Here is a 17,317-nt window from a genome sequence, read left to right on the forward strand (position 1 = left end):
GGCAGACCAATACGTTCTGGTGCCAGTAATTTGCAAGATCGCCCCTAAAGACTGGAGTTTAAAAACAAATAGGAAATGCCCACCATTTGTATCAGATGTATAGATGCCTATAAAACAGTAGACCTTACATAAAAGATAAGCTGATGTTTGTATGACAGAACAGATGAAAATTCAGAGCAAAACATGGAAAATGTGTTTAGACTAATTTGTGATCAGAAAAGCAGACAGGCGTAGCAATGAAATAGAGTTGAAGAAATCCAGTATGAGCAAGGAAAGATACTGCAGGAGGACTATGGGATAGTTTCAGATGTGGCCACTCAGTAACGTGTCATGAAACACAAACTGTAAGATGCTACAATAGTAGGCTGTTAAAAGCAGTAAGATTAGAAATGCTACTGTGGACAGATTACTCTAGGCAGAGTTGCAACTACGAGGGATGAGACTAGAGTAACCCGAACAGCCAGATAACCTGCACGGATGGCAAGTGCAAGGCTCCAATCCAAAAGGCAAAGTCCGAACCAAAAATGAGCCAGCACATAGACAGTGGGTCGCAAACTATTTTAATAATTGTTTAAATCCCATTCATATGAATCAAACCAGTTTCGGCTAATGCTTTATTCAGTGATATAAACAAAAGTGATAAACTTTTGTTTATATCACTGAAGAAGGCATTAGCCAAAACTGGTTTGATTCATGTGAATGAGATTTAAACTTTTATTAAAAGAGTTTGTGACCCACTGTCTATGTGCTGGCTCATTTTTGGTTCGGACTATGAGAACAGAGTAAAACATGTAATGAGGAGATGAAAGTTAATGAAGGGAACATATGATGACTAGTAGAGGATAAGAGGAAAATTAGTGAAGACAAGGAAAAAACATGTGATGTACAATGCATGGATACGTCTAACATTCATATGTACATCACATCTGTGATGTACGATGCATGGATACGTCTAACATTCATATGTACATCACATCTGTGATGTACGATGCATGGATACGTCTAACATTCATATGTACATCACATCTGTGATGTAACGATGCATGGATACGTCTAACATTCATATGTACATCACATCTGTGATGTCGATGCATGGATACGTCTAACATTCATATGTACATCACATCTGTGATGTACGATGCATGGATACGCCTAACATTCATATGTACATCACATCTGTGATGTACGATGCATGGATACGTCTAACATTCATATGTACATCACATCTGTGATGCGATGCATGGATACGTCTAACATTCATATGTACATCACATCTGTGATGTACGATGCATGGATCGCCTAACATTCATATGTACATCACATCTGTGATGTACGATGCATGGATACGTCTAACATTCATATGTACATCACATCTGTGATGTGCGATGCATGGATACGTCTAACATTCATATGTACATCACATCTGTGATGTACGATGCATGGATACGTCTAACATTCATATGTACATCACATCTGTGATGTACGATGCATGGATACGTCTAACATTCATATGTACATCACATCTGTGATGTACGATGCATGGATACGTCTAACATTCATATGTACATCACATCTGTGATGTACGATGCATGGATACGTCTAACATTCATATGTACATCACATCTGTGATGTACGATGCATGGATACGTCTAACATTCATATGTACATCACATCTGTGATGTACGATGCATGGATACGTCTAACATTCATATGTACATCACATCTGTGATGTACAATGCATGGATACGTCTAACATTCATATGTACATCACATCTGTGATGTACAATGCATGAATACGTCTAACATTCATATGTTTTTCTTTCTTTGCTATTAATGTATGTATGACTGTCTTAAGTGATAATTTAATAAAGATGTAAAATAAAAAGCTAAGCTGCATGAGTAAAAGATAGGAGCAAGAACTTCAAAAGAGAAAATCTTAAAGAGACAAAGAAGGGAATAGCTAGGTAAAGTAGGACAGTTTCATGGGATATTTCCATTAGTCATTTCTTATTATTAGGGAATGTAGAAGAAGGTTTAGAATGATGCCAAGCTATCAGAAATGTGAAAACTGTAGGAAGCAGAAGAAAGCCGAATGTTGTAGTAGAAAGCATTATAGCAGATGACAATATCACAACTAAACGATGAAGAGAATTATAAAATGACACTTGCTTTGGCTCACAGCTGTGAGTGGTTGTGTGTATGATGTACAGAAAAAAAATCTTACTAATTTACTGAATCCACTTCATCCAAACCACTCTCAACGCATACAAAAACACATTTGAAAAACAAAACAGGAAAAATCATCTAAAGTCGCTGTGAAAAAACTGCTACTAATGGAAGAAATATGACTGAATGTGGACAACCAACTCATGGCTTTTCAAAAAAATGAAACTGAGCATTGCTTTGCAACTGAAAATAGAAAAAGGATGGTTAAACATAATGATAGATACAAGCCATAAACTGTCACTGCAATGAAATGTCAGGCACTAGAGATTCTCAAAGCAAACAGTAATGATCTGTACTGCAGTTCTAAGAAAATACAAAGAGGAAAGTATTGCAATAGAGCCTAGTATATGAATCTTAAACTAGGAGGAAACAGGTTACATGAGGAAAAAAGCATCTTAGCCCCCCCCCCCCCTGCAAAAAATTCATGTCATTATACAGAAAATAAAAAATTGTTACAAGAGCTTAGAGTGCATAAATATTTCAAAGAGCATTAAGGTAAGGTGAAAATACATAATATTCCTCTCTTCAATTCTAGCTATAATTCTTGTCCTTTAAATATCAGGAAAATACATGTTACAGCCAGGCTTCATGCCCCAGTGCACACTTGCACACACACACCGAAAAGAAAAAAAAATCATCTACTAGGACCAAGGTTATTCTATACTTCATCTTGCTATAATGAAAAAAAAATATGAGGTTTACTTACTACATTTTTGCAGATTACTTTCACAGTTAGGGCAGTATTCAATATTTTTACTCCATGTTTGCAGCATAATTTTTTACAATCATACCCTACAAACAAATATACTGAACTGCTAACACCTTGTTCTAACAGTCATGTTGACAAACAAATGTAACTGTTTATTTCAAGGTTGGGAACATACACTTCTGTTCTAAATCTGAAATATTGGATTTATTGAAACCAGTCTTGCTGACAGCACAAACGTTTCATCTGCAGATGATACCTATTTGAGCACATTTGTTTACTGTAGCATTAGATAGCTGGGTTACATGGTTCAACTGAATAGCTGAGTCCTAGCACATGCTGCAGTATGTCACAGAGCTCTGACATTGCCATACTGGGGAACATCTCCTCCTCATCATGACATGGCTATGCTGAAGCTAATTACACAACTTAGGGTGTGAAGAAATCACAGAGTAGCTGCCAGTGTTCCTACATACTGTCACTTATTACCTGTGATAGTTGACTGATTAGTTTTAAAATTAAAATAAAAACTTCCATTAGCCTGAATAGTTCACGTAATGTACAGAAAATAGTTTACAGAATGTCATTTGCAATGACTGTCTACTGAAACCTTGGTACAAAGATGACCTGTCTTTTCATAACAAACTCTTTCTTTATTGACATATCTGAGACAAATTCAAAATAAGACTGAAACACTTGACTTGCACAATATCCCATCAGTAATAGTCTTAGCAAAGACAGTGGTACATGCAAAGGCTTAAAACTTCCATAGCCTTATTTCTCTTTTTATACACATAACTTTTCTAAATAGCAGTTTTTTCAGTAAATTATAATGTGCATGATCCCCATTCTATCATGTGTTGAAATACCATAAGGGAAACATAACATAAAATACCATAAAGGACACATATCTATCTATCTATCTATCTATCTATCTATCTATCTATCTATCTATCTATCTATCTGTATATCTATCTAATCTATCTATATATCTATCTATGTATCTATCTGCCTGTCTCTCTATTACCTGTTTATGGGTTTTCAGGTTTATTTGTGAAGTTTGCAGTTTACTGTCTTTTTTAAAAGCTTGACTGTCTGTGATGACATTTTCCATTCATTATATATCATAATTATGTCTGAAGGAAGTTAATGATTAGCCTCTGACAGTATAGCATGGTATTTTAACTTCTTTGTTCAATAATTCTGAACAAAAAATACTGAGGGGGAATCAGGGACATTTTTAAATAGTACTGTAATTCATATAAAAGGGCGGCCACGGTGGTGCAGTGGTTAGCGTTGTCACCTCACAGCAAGAGGTTCCCTGGTTTGATTCTCGGCTGGGGTGCCTTCTGTGCGGAGTCTGCATGTCCTCCCTGTGGTCGCGTGGGTTTCCTCCGGGTGCTCCGGTTTCCTCCCACATCGCAAAGACATGCTGTAGATGGATTGGACACTCTAAATTGGCCCTAGGTGTGAGTGTGTGTGTGTGTGTTTGTGTGCTTTCTATAGAAGGTTGGGCACCGGGCTGGCAACTCAACACTATAAAACTCCACTGCCAGTCATGAGCGGACATGTGATCCGCTGTGGTGACCCCCTAACCGGGAAAACCCAAAGAAGAAGAAGAAGACTGTAATTCACATAAAAAGTTAATTAACAGCATCTCATGACTAACTGTAATATACAGTGATTCAACAAAGAATGTGTGATGATGTAAGGTAGTGCCAGCTGTGTCAGGAGGAGTAGGGCAATGCATGTGCAACATATGTCAGCATAGCTAGCTGGAGTTCTGTAAAGAATTACATGTCATTTGAATATCAAACTGATTTGCACAGATGTTTGTATTAAAAATGTATTTGTAAAGTTGCTTGTATTAAAATGTATGAAAAGTGCATCCTGCTGGACAGAAAAGAAATCTACAAGTATGTCAGACTGTATTGTTGTAACTAATGAAATGTATATATTTTACCAGAGGATACTAGAAGGGAAGGGGCTACACTCAGCCCAGCTAACCTTAAGAAAAATAGCTTGAAGTTAAATAACTTGGTTTATGCCATAAAGATTTTATCTCAAAGGTCTGAATGTAACCAGAGATGCAATGTCACTGAAAAGCCTGGTCTGGGATCCTGCTCTATTGCCCTTACTGGTGAACTAATTGCTACACTGGGGTGCCAGACAGTGGCATGTTAGTTTTTGCAGGAAAGGTGGAAGTGTTGGAATTGTTTTATAGTTTCCAGATGCTGTAATAAACTGTTTCCAAATGCTGTAATAAACCTTAGCTAAAGTTCTATGTGTGCACTGTGACACATCAGTGCCAGATCCTGGCTCACTTTCTAGTGGCAGGGTAGTGTGGGAACCATAGAGTCAGGTGACCAGAAGTGATGTCATTCTGTAGCCAGCACTGAATTGTACTTGAATACTAGTGAGAGATGTGAGGTGTGCACTCTGTTTTTGGACCTGACAAGACACCCGCCTACTTTCATCTTACCTTGCTTTAGTAAGTAACTAGGGAACAGTACTTTTTCAGTCAGTTAGAAAAATATAGTGATATTAGCTAAATGTTTTTTAATCTGTATGAGTCTTTCCATCTGTATTATTTTTTTGTATTTCCTGTGATTGAAACTCTGGTGTTTACTGTATTTTTATGTTTTTTTATTATTATTTGTTATTACATATATCTAAACCTGTCACTGTGATGGTCTTTTAGAAAATATTTAACCTTTGAGAGTACTTGCATTTATTTAGTGGCACTGTGGCTCCAAATTCCTGCAAGTCTTGCTGCTTGGTTAAACACTAACATTTGTATAAGTATTAATTTTACTAAGTGCAACTGGATACCCTGGTAAGATCCTTAAAGTAGCTGACTTTAGTTGTTCTGGTGGCAGTAAATCTAACTTATAGCCTAGGTGGAGGTGGCAGAGCAGGTAAGCTGTGCCAGCCTTTCTCAGGTTTGTGTGTGTGTGTGTGTGTGTGTGTGTGTGTGTGTGTGTGTGTGTGTGTGTGTGTGAAAATCAAACAATCAAATCTTAAAGGCAGTGTGTGTGACAGCTACTTTGAACAGGGACACTGTGAGCACTGATTTCAGAGAGGGTGGTGGAGGACTTGGCTTGGAACACCTGGCTAAGGACTAAGCTCTGTAGTGGTCAGTGGATAGCCTTATTTGGGGCCTGGACAGAAATCCCAGGCCCAAGTATGAATTCCCTGTGTGCTCTTAAGAGAAATTGTACTTGGTGCAGAGAGCTGCATCTGAAAATACTGTGTGTCTATTTTTCTCACAGTGAACATTCTCTACCAGAATCGGTGGTGAGTACTGAGGTTCCTTGATCACTGGCCCAGAGGACAACTATCACAGAAGGCATTTTATGAGGGACAGGGCAAAATATGAGGCAAAAATCATAGACATTTGAGGTATGCTATATATTAAACTTATACTCAAATTTTGAGATGAGTTTTGTAATGTATCTGCCATTTTTTTCTTTTACAGATATATAATTACAACATTTGGTTCACAAGTCAGGTGTTAATGCCACCTTTAGTGAATTACTGGCATAACATTTCAAATAGAACTGGCTAAGATGATACCTTAATGAAAAGGCAGAAAAGTACAGTTTTGCACCTACCATAAATGTAGATGTTCGAGTGCTAATACAGCTGCAGTCATAACAGATGGGTTTTCCTGCCGTCAGGCGGGTCCTCGGACGGCCGAATTCCAAAGTCTAGGTCTGGCGTTGGATGTCGTCGCTTCTTCCCTGACGTCAGTGCGACAGGGGTATAAAGGAACCAGCTGACGCCATTTTCTTCAGTTTTTCTTGCCCCAGATGTCAGGTGCCCCCAGAAGGAAGGCAATACATACATTTATGTAATAATGCAATGCAGTATAGTCAAAAACAGTAGTTGCAAGCAAATACACCATAAAAGAATACCCCAATTAGGTTGTATGAGAAAGAGTTAGCCAATAGGCCTGTCCCAGAGGGGAAGGAGGGAGGGAAACCTGGACTGCAGCTGTATTAGCACTCGAACATCTACATTTATGGTAGGTACAAAACTGTACTATGTTCATTGTGCATACAGCTGCAGTCATAACAGATGGGTAGAATACCAAAGCTAAAAAAGGGGTGGTAGGCACTAGGTGGAACTAGGAAAAGCCAGGATGCCCTGCAAGACTGCAGTGGCAAAGCCTGCTCTAGATTTGGAGTATAATGGTAGGTGATAGTGCTTGGAGAAAGTATGTACAGAACTCCAAGTGGTAGCTTCCAAAATATCTTTGGTAGGAACCCCCCTGAGGAAAGCTGCAGCTGTGGCCCTTGTGGAGTGAGACCTGATGCCTGCAGGCACAGTTTTACCATGAAAAGCGTAACAAAAGCGTATGCAGTGGGCTATCCATTTTGAGATTGTCTGTTTGGAAATAGGCTTCCCTTGAGCTCCTGTAGCATAGGACACAAAGAGTTGCTCTGATTTTCTGAAAGGCTTTGTTCTGTCCAAATAATAACGTAGCTGTCTATGAATGTCCAAGGAATGTAGTAGTCTCTCTCCTTTGTTTTGAGGATTGGGGTAAAAGGTAGGTAAGTGGATAGCCTGATTCAAGGCTACCATGGATGCTACCTTTGGCATAAAGGAAGGGTTGGTTCGCAAGGATACTCTGTCCTGATGAAAGGCTGCACAGCCATGAGGGCTTGTAGTTTCGAAACCCTGCGAGCTGAGGTGATAGCCAGCAGGAAGGCTGTTTTCCAGGACAAATATTGCAGTTCTGTTGAGGCAGCTGGCTCAAAGGGAGGCAAAGTAAGTTTTTCTAGAATGAAATTGAGGTCCCAAGCAGGTACTGGTTGTTTCCTTGGGGGTTTTATATTCTTAGCCCCTCTGAGGAACTGTCTTAAGAGGGGGTGAGAGAATAAAGGAGGATCAGTGTTGTATTCTGCAGAAATGGCTGAGGCATGGATTTTGATGGAGGAGAATGAAAGTCCTCTGCTTAGCAGCTCAGCTAGGTACTGTAATATTTGAGGTAAATTCAGTATTCCAGGGTTCTGGCCCTTTTTCTCATTCCAAGCACAGAGCCGTTTCCATTTTGCGGAGTAGGCTTTTCTAGTAAAAGGTCTTCTGGCCTCCAAAATGACATCCTGCACCTCCTTGGAGAGTAGGGTCTGTTGTGATTTTAAAGAATCTTCCATGCGGCTAGATTGAGTGTTTTCAGCTGACTGTGAAGAGTTTTGAAGTTGTGCTGAGTCAGTAGAAGAGGCATTAGAGGCAGGATCCATGGTGGGGAATGTGTCAGGCTCCTCAGGAGTGGGTACCAGTGTTGTCTTGGCCAGTCTGGAGCAATGAGAATCATCTTTGGTCTGTCTGCTCTGGTTTTTAATAGAACTTTGGGCAGCAGAGGAAGAGGTGGAAAGGCATAAACTGTCATTGTTGTCCAACTGAAAGAGAGTGCGTTCACTTTCCAGGCCTGTGGATGAAAGGTCCTTGAGGAGAATTTTGCCAATTGGTGATTTCTGTGGGAGGCAAAGAGATCTATGTCTGGCCTTCCCCATGCTTGAATTATCTTTGAAAAAACTTGAGGATGCAACTTCCATTCGTGTGGATCTGTCATATTTCTGCTTAGGTTGTCTGCCAGCATGTTTTCCTTGTCTGGCAGGAACTATGCTTGAAGCTCGATTTGCAATTCCAGAGCCATGTTCCAAAGAGACATGGCTAGCCTGCATAGGGGGTATGAATGGGTTCCTCCCTGTTTGTTTATGTACCACATTACTGTGGTGTTGTCTGTCCTTATCAATAGCTGGCCTGGATGCAGCAGGTCTTTGAAAGCTGTAATAGCATTTATTACTGCTAGCATTTCCTTTTGATTGATGTGTAGGTGCTTTTCTTTTTGGGACCATTTGCCCTGAATGCACCGATCTGTCATGTGCGCCCCCCAGGCGTAATCCGAGGCATCTGTTGTGATGACTTGATTTGCTTGAGGCTGCAGAATGGTAGGCCTGTGTTTCTTTGGCATGCTTGAGCCCACCACAGAAATTCCTTTTGAAGACATGGAATCAGTGGTATTATTGTTTCCAAACTGTGGCTGTGTTGAGACCATAGGTTTTTTAGGTACCATTGAAGTTTCCTCATATGCAGCTTTGCACATGGGATTAGTAGGATGCAAGATGCCATGAATCCCAGAACCTGCAGGATTTTCCTTGCAGTCAGCCTGGTGAAAGTTGCCAGTTTTCTGAAGTATTGAGTTAGTTGCCCTTGTTTCTCTGGCATGAGGTAGGCCATCTGGGTGTTTGTATCCAAGCTGGCACCCAGGAAAATTATTGTTTGAGAGGGTATTAGTCTTGACTTCTTTTTGTTGACTGTGTATCCGAGAGATTTCAACAACATTATTACATACGCCAGGTGTTTCAGAAGTATGTGCTTGCTGTCCGCTTGGATCAGGCAGTCATCCAGGTATGGGTATATTTGTATCCCTTGAAGTCTGCAGAAGGAAATTACTGATGCCAGGCATTTTGTGAATACTCTGGGCACAGTAGATAAGCCAACGGGCAATGCAGAGAATTGATAATGGGTTGAACCTGCAAGAAATCTGAGGTATCTTCTGCAATCTTGTCTGATTGGGACATGCAGGTATGCCTCCTTGAGGTCCAATGTTACCAGCCAAGACTCCTTGCCCAGCATGGGAAGAAGCTGCTGTAATGTGAGCATCTTGAAATTTGGCACGAGTAAAAATGTGTTTAGGATGGATAGGCCCAAAATAGGTCTCCAATCTTTTCCCTTTCTTGGTACCAGGAATAGTCTGGAATAAAAACCTTGACCGTGTTCTTGTGCAGGTACCTCTTGAATAGCTTTCATGTCCATGAGAACTGAAATTTGTTTTTGTGCCTCTGCCCTTTGATTGTGTGGCAGATTTGGCATGCCTCTCATTTTTGGAAGGGTGTGAAAGTGGAATCTGTAGTCTCTGTCTATAATGTCCAGGATCCATTTGTCTTTTGTGACAATATGCCAATTTTTTGAAAATAATGCCAGTTTTCTGCCTAAAGGTGCTGCCATTTGAGCCTTGCTTGGCATGCAAAGGGGAAAGTCATTGGTTCTGCTTTCTGAATGGCTGTGAACTATCCTCACCACCTCTTTGTGTAGGTGCTTGCCATTGTCTGCCTCTAAATGATCCTTGAGATTGCCCTCTACCCCTCGGGCGCCTGTGTCTACCTCTTTGGGGTCTGTCCGTGGCTGGAAAGGACCAATTTTTGGAAGGCCAATTTCTACTGAAACGTGGAGGTTGTACCTGTAGGAAATCTTTCACTGTTTGCATTGATTTTGCCTTTTCCTCCATTTTCTTTAATACGTCCTCAGCTTTAACACCAAACAATACATCTTTTTGCAGAGGTGCATCCAGTAATTTAGCTTTAACATGATCTGGTAAAGTTTGCTGTTTGAGCCAATCATGTCTACGTATGACTGATCCTGTAACAGCAGCTCTACATGAGGCCTCTAAAGCATCAAAACCACATTGTGAGGTATGTTTACCCACTTGTTCTGCACTATGTAACAAATCCTGCAACTCCTTCAAGTCTGGTTGTTCAGGTTGTGACATTTTGCTTTTCAACTGTGATAATAGAAACTGTTGGTACTCTAACATATGGAACTGACAGTTTAATGCCCTCATGGTTAAGGTGGCCGAGGTGTATACCTTCTTCCCCTACCTTTCTAAAGCTCTGGAATCTCTCTCTGAAGGTAATGGAGTTTTAGCAGTGGAGGCCTTAATTCCCTTGGGACCCTGTGAAATAGTTTCTTGGTCAACCGCATGGCTTTTGTATAGAAATTGGTGTGAATCAGGAACCCGGTAATACCTGTCAGGTTTGACTGGAGCTGGAGGTAAAGAATCTGGGTTAAGGCAGGCCTCTGAATACACATCATTTAGTATGTCTAAGATGAGAGGTATAGCCAGAGGCCTGTGCTGAGGGAGCAAGAGGAAATCCATAAGCCTTTTCTTGGAGTCTGAGTACTCTTGGCCTTCCCAGTGGAAGTGTTCCCTCAAGGTATGTAAGGTTTCCCCAAAAGAGTAATCCTCGGGGGGGAGACGGAGGGAATGGACTCCTCTGCATCAGAATCTTCAAAAGGGGAGTAAGAATGTTCCTGGTCTTCAGAATGTTCTGAAATACTGGAGGCCTGGTCCGAGGAAGGGGATTCTTCCTCCACTCTGGGCCTTTTGTCCGGAGGGGGCTGAGAACCCCTGATAAGAGTAATCAAATCCTCAGCCATTTTGAGCATCTGCTTTTTAGGCATGGGGCCTTGAGAGGGGCCCTGTGGGGCTTGTCTTTTAGTATGCATGGCTGCTTTAGACTTAGTGAAAGTCTTGATGGAAAAAGAAGAGGAAGGCCTGAAGACACCTTGAGAGGTGGCAGGCCTGTCTAAACTCTGAGTTTCACTGCCAAGAGTGGCTTCGGTATCGGTAGTCGGGGTGTGGGCTGAAGAGCCTGCGACCTCGGGCACTGAAGACACCGGCAAAGAAGTGTCATCGGTAGTCAGGGGCTGCGTAGGTGCCTCACTGAGAACCGGACCACCTGTAGTCGGCTTTGGCGTGGTGTCAGTAGAAGTCGTGGACCTTATATGTCGGTCCTTATCTTTGCGTCTTTTACTTAAAACTGGAGTCGGAGTATCCGACGACATAATGTAATTAAACTTTTTGCCAAAATAGTGTTGGGCGAACTCCGCCCGATGCTTAATAGTGCGTCTGTTGAATGTAGCACAAAAACTACAGGCCGAGACATCGTGGTCTGGGCCTAAGCAAGGAATGCAGAGGGAATGAAAATCCGTATGCGGTATTTGCTTCCCACAAGAAATGCAATTATTAACTTTGTCTGACATCGGTCTGAGGCAAGAAAAGTTTCCCCAACGGGGTACTTAGCTTTCAAGAAGACTTCGGTTGAAAAATATTCGTAATCTCAGGAGCTGGCCGACTGGCACTTGCGAACTGCTTCTGCTTTGTGCACCGCGCGGCAAGAAAGACTGAAGAAAATGGCGTCGGATGGTTCCTTTATACCCCTGTCGCACTGACGTCAGGGAAGAAGCGACAACATCCAACGCCGGACCTAGACTTTGGAATTCGGCCGACTGAGGACCTGCCTGACGGCAGGAAAACCCATCTGTTATGACTGCAGCTGTATGCATGATGAACATCAACATACTAGTCTATAAGACACATAATATAATGACAGTTTCCGAAGCCTTTTTCAATAGTCCAAGTTTTTCTTTTTATTTTTTCCCAACCTCGTGCTGCTAGCAAATTATTGCATCGTTTTAATTTTTTTTCACATGGTTTGTCTTAAAGATGTAAAGTGCACTGTATACACATATTCAATAATGGTTCAACTCACTGAGGTAATAAGTAGTGATATGGCATCTTTGCCATGAATAGACATGCCCTTTAGAATTAGATGATCTACCGAATTTGCTTTTCTGTTTTAACATACCGACTTGTCAAACATTTAAGTTGTTGTCCATCATTGCACCAGATGTTTAATGATGGTATCAGTTTAATGAGTTGAACTTTTTTTTTTTGGAAATATAACATGACGCTTTAAGAGCTCTAATGAAGCTACATTCACTGACATTAAAAGTCATATCAACAATATAGTATCAGGTGTATGTTTCTTGTAGATCATCTTGGAAAACTTTGACATTCTTTACTGAAGTAATTAATCTCACCAAATTTGCAGAAATTAACACATTCTGAAATTCATAGCCAATTTCCTATTTCTGCATCTGAAAACCATAATTCAAAAAGAAGCAGCCCCAATACAGAGCCCTGTGGGAAACTACTGGCAAACCCCTTTTAGGACAGACAGTTAAGTTCCAACCTGTGTTACTCCATCTTGTTACTCAAACAGTCTTTTACCTGCTGAATTAAATAAGAATTTACATTCGGTGCTATAAATTTTGTTAATTGTTCTGACATGAGCAATAGTGCTGACAGCAGACACGATACTGTCATTCATTCATCATATACTATTGTTCCCTCTTCAGATAAAGCTGCAACATTCAAAGACCATAAGGTGTTCATACGTACATACATACATTCAAGCCCAATGTTAGTATTTTGGGCCCCCCCCCCCAGCAAATTCAACTGTGGGGCCTCCTGGGTAGTTCCAGTCTAATTATCATTCTGTCACTGTCACAGCCTCTAAGCAACCCTTTAGTTTGTGCTGCAAAGCTTTAGGAGTAGTGCGCACAGCATGACCTGGAGCTGCAATGCTCTTACATTAGAAAAGGTCTCTGTTCCAAACTATGTTGGTCCCTCTCACAAAAGGGCATTAACGATTATTGGCATGTAGCTGGAATAATGATACACTACAACAACTCTATGTACAGGGCTGGACTTATATAAAATGGCACACTAGGACTTCCTACTGTTTCACCCCCTCCACAGACACAGACACACACACACACACACACACACACACACACACACACACACACACACACACACACACACACACACACACACACACACACATCCTCCTATGCTCCCCTCTGTTCCCCCCATCTAGGGGTCCCCTCATCAGACATTATTTTTTCTTCCTTTTCTCACATTTTTGCCCCAATCATTAGCTTTTTCAATAAACCATAACTTTCTATATGGTCTGAAATGCATTAAAATCTTTTTTTTCTTTCTTCACAACCTTTTCATCCACTGATGGCCTGAACAGAAATTATCATTAAAGAAAGAAATGAATTGTTGCTGTTCAGCTTTAGTTTTCCTTGCATCCTTTCAACACACATTTCATAACCAAGGCAGCACAGTAATAATCATTTAGGAAACAACTCATTTAAGTCAGGGTCCCCAGATTACAGATGCTGTACATTGCATTTTGGAGCATCTCCAACTCTTTTAATCCAAATGGTGGCCTAAACAAAAATCATGAGTAAGAAACAGATTTCAGTCTTACTTTTTTCTTACAGGTAAAACACAAGTTGCGGCCAAGGCTTAACGCTCAAAGCTAACAAAACAGTAGATCACAATAAACTAACAAGACAATTGTTGTGAGGATACACATATCCTATCTGGGAATACTGTCTGCCTCCCTAACCCCAAAAAACACAGCTGCTGCCTATGCTTTCCTCTGGTGTTACATTGGGGTGAAAGCAGAAGTTTAAACGTCCACAGTCATGTATTTCAAGTAACTGCTGTTTTATATATATATATATATCTATATATATATATCTATATATATATATATATATATATATATATATATATATATATATATATATATCTATACACTCACATAGCATGTCTCCTCACTCCTAACCTTTACCCCCAAACAAAGGCAGCCAGTTGTGTAAGCACCTGATGTGTGATTGTGAAGAAAGTAAAAAAAAATTATTACAGTATTGTGTTTCACTTTTTTGCTCCTAGAATGTACATTGCCCCATCCACAAGCAATAGTAACATTTGTACACATCTGAGGACTGTGAGAAAAGTAAAAGAAACAATGACCACACTGCCCCCAGCCCAAACGCAAGCTATAATGACCTTTTGCCCATACCTTTAAGGCTTGAAAGAGATGAAAATTAAAGTAGCAATGACAAAAAATCCCCAGTCACCCCACATAATTTACAGCAAACGTCTGTACAAATACATCTCTGAGTGGGGCTGGTTTTACAATGGTTGGGTTGAGGGTAGAGGCCATCACTAAGTCCATGTCAAAATCCATTTATATAGTCTGAGAAGTAGACCCTACCAGAATCCTAGAAGATTTAAGTGTCCGAATGTTCTGTGATTTATTTCATGCCTCACTTTTGAAATCTAATAACTTCTTAACTGCATTTTTTTACTGCTACCCAAAAGAGTAATGTATGTGTTCCAGCATTACTGAGTATGTATATTTTACACACACACACACACACACACACACACACACACACACACACACACACACACACACACACACACACACTCTCATAGGCCACAATACTAGTTTTGCACCTGTTTCAGTAGACAATATATTGTGCAACACTGATACTGCCACACCAGATCAGTGACTGTTGTATTGCAATCATCAAACAGAAACACAGGTAAATAATTTCTATTTATCTTATTGAGGAGTAATACATACCTGCCACTGTCCCAGATTTCACAGACTGTCGCTGATTTTGTCTCATAAATTTAATCTGTCCCTTGTAAAAAATGTTTTGTTTGCTGGCAAATCATTCAGGATTATATACATCCATCCACAACCCCTTTCCCATTTTTACACATAGAGTCACTTCTGCCTTAAGTAGCACTTCAGTTGCTGTGTGGAGCCTGCATATCCTCCCTGTGTTTGCATGAGATTCCTCCAGGTGTTCTAGTATCCTCCCACATTCCAAAGACATGCGGTAGATGGATTTGACAGTCTAAATTGGCTATAGGTGTGAGTGTGTTTGTGAATGTGTGGTATGGAAGAACAACAGTGGCAGGGCTTGCAACCAGGTGGTATGAACCATGGTTCTAAATGACTGTCACTGAATCAGGATTACACAGTCAATAAATCAAGACATCAGAGTTTCATAATTCTTATTGGCCAAAAATTCATGTTGATACTAAATGTGTTATTCTTTTTACTTTTCAAAGTGAATTAGAGTAAAATTTAAAATGTGTTCCCAATTTTGTGCATTTGTTCTGCTATTATTGATGGCTTTGCCCAGAATTCTTGAGCAAAAAAGTTCAGGGTTATAATATCTGATATCCTGCCAGTATTTACACCCCCCCCCCCCCAAAAAAAAAAAAATCCTTGAAGATCAAAAGCATCAGCTCTTCTAAAAATCCAAGGTGTGCACAGAGATTGGTCACTTTGGGCTGTTATCTCTTTAGTGCTTAACTTGCTCATGTTCATTATCAGCATTATCTGAACAGGGTCATACAGTAGCCCTTTCAGTTGAACAGCATTGTCAGAAAATTCATAGAATTTTTTTCTCCGCAGTTTTCCCCAACCGGCAGCAGCTTTTGTGGGTTTCCCACACAGCCAAGGATGATTAAGGACCTCCCCCCACCAAGCATGGGTACTGCAGGTACCTAAACTCACTATGATGTTAGATTTAGAGGACAGAATGTCCACCAGTAGGATGAAATGAAGCAGCAACAGCAGTTCACATGGAGGCACTTAATGTAGCAATACATGCAGATGCGAGCTCAGTAACAGCATATGAAGCAAGGGTCCACAGAGAATAAGTGTATGTAGTAATAACATTCTAAGCAAATGTCTGCAGTATCTTAAACAGAAACCAAATTCTACCTTGTGGCTGAGTTTTGAGACTGTAAAATGCAATGGTAAAATATTTAATGGACTTGTGAAGTCCATTACTTGACAAAACATGGTTACTGTGATGAGGGGTGTCTTTGAATTTTAAAGGAGGTATAACTAAGACTTATTGTTGTTATCCACCTGGTTTATAGGTTCATAGGTAGGTACTAGGCTATCTGCCCGAGGGCATTTATAAGCCTAGCCAGAGTGTATCAGCTTCCGCCTTGCACAAGAATAAAAAATAAGATAAATTACTGAAGTTGGAGGCCCTCCAGGACCCAGGGGTACCCAGTGACCATAGGGTTCACTGGTGCCTAAATCTGGCTATGTATATACTTACAGGCTACACACACACACACACACACACACACACGCGCGCGAGTGTGTGTGTGTGTGTGTGTGTGTGTGTGTGTGTGTGTGTGTGTGTGTGTGTGGGCTTGTGGGTTCTATGTCAAATATATCAGTGACAGTGGGTTGAATGTCAGAGAACTTTTGCTGGGGTAAAGCTTCACACCTTGTAACTCTTTGTTTAATATAATCATCTTTGAAATCATTAAACCTCATGGAAAGTGCAATTTCCCTAGAGTAATTTACTAGCAAATGTTGCACTTGATGTACAGTTGTGAGAGAATGTGTATATATGTGTGTGTGTGTCTGTGCATATGCATGTGTGTGTGGGTGCACATATGCATATGTGTCTGTATGCCTGTACATCTATATTTACATAGTCACAAAATGAAAGACAGGCAAATGCTGCCAGTGCTAAGCACTTCAATGGCTGTTAGTAACTGCAAAAACTCCATTTTCCTGTCACACCAGTTCTTCAGTAGGTAGATCCAGCTGGGAAGAAGTCAATTAGTGCCATATAAATGATTTGGTTTCTTCATCTTAATTTGAATAAATCAGGTTACTTTTGTTGCTAACACTTGCAGGTACATTTCCTTCTGTGGACAAATAACCCTTCCTTATATGTTCATTAAAGTTCAAGTGCCTGTAGAGAGAATATAAAAATTATCTTGTTTTCTCTTGTAATGATCCTTTACTAACCACTTTATAAAGCTAGCAGATTTGCCAGAATACTGCTTTGTAAACACCAATCTATTTCCTTGATAGTCTGCAATGTTATAATGTAGCA

At 40.4% G+C, this 17,317-nt stretch overlaps 1 protein-coding gene across 1 annotated transcript in view; it reads right to left on the reverse strand.

The window, feature by feature from the left end:
• Positions 1-17,317, reverse strand: part of PLXNA4 (plexin A4) — a 2,762,645-nt gene that overhangs the window by 733,790 nt on the left and 2,011,538 nt on the right. The window lies entirely within an intron of this gene.

This window comes from Protopterus annectens, chromosome 2.part2, assembly GCF_019279795.1.
Source record: "Protopterus annectens isolate FY-2018-M chromosome 2.part2, PAN1.0, whole genome shotgun sequence".
Classification (NCBI taxonomy): domain Eukaryota; kingdom Metazoa; phylum Chordata; order Ceratodontiformes; family Protopteridae; genus Protopterus; species Protopterus annectens.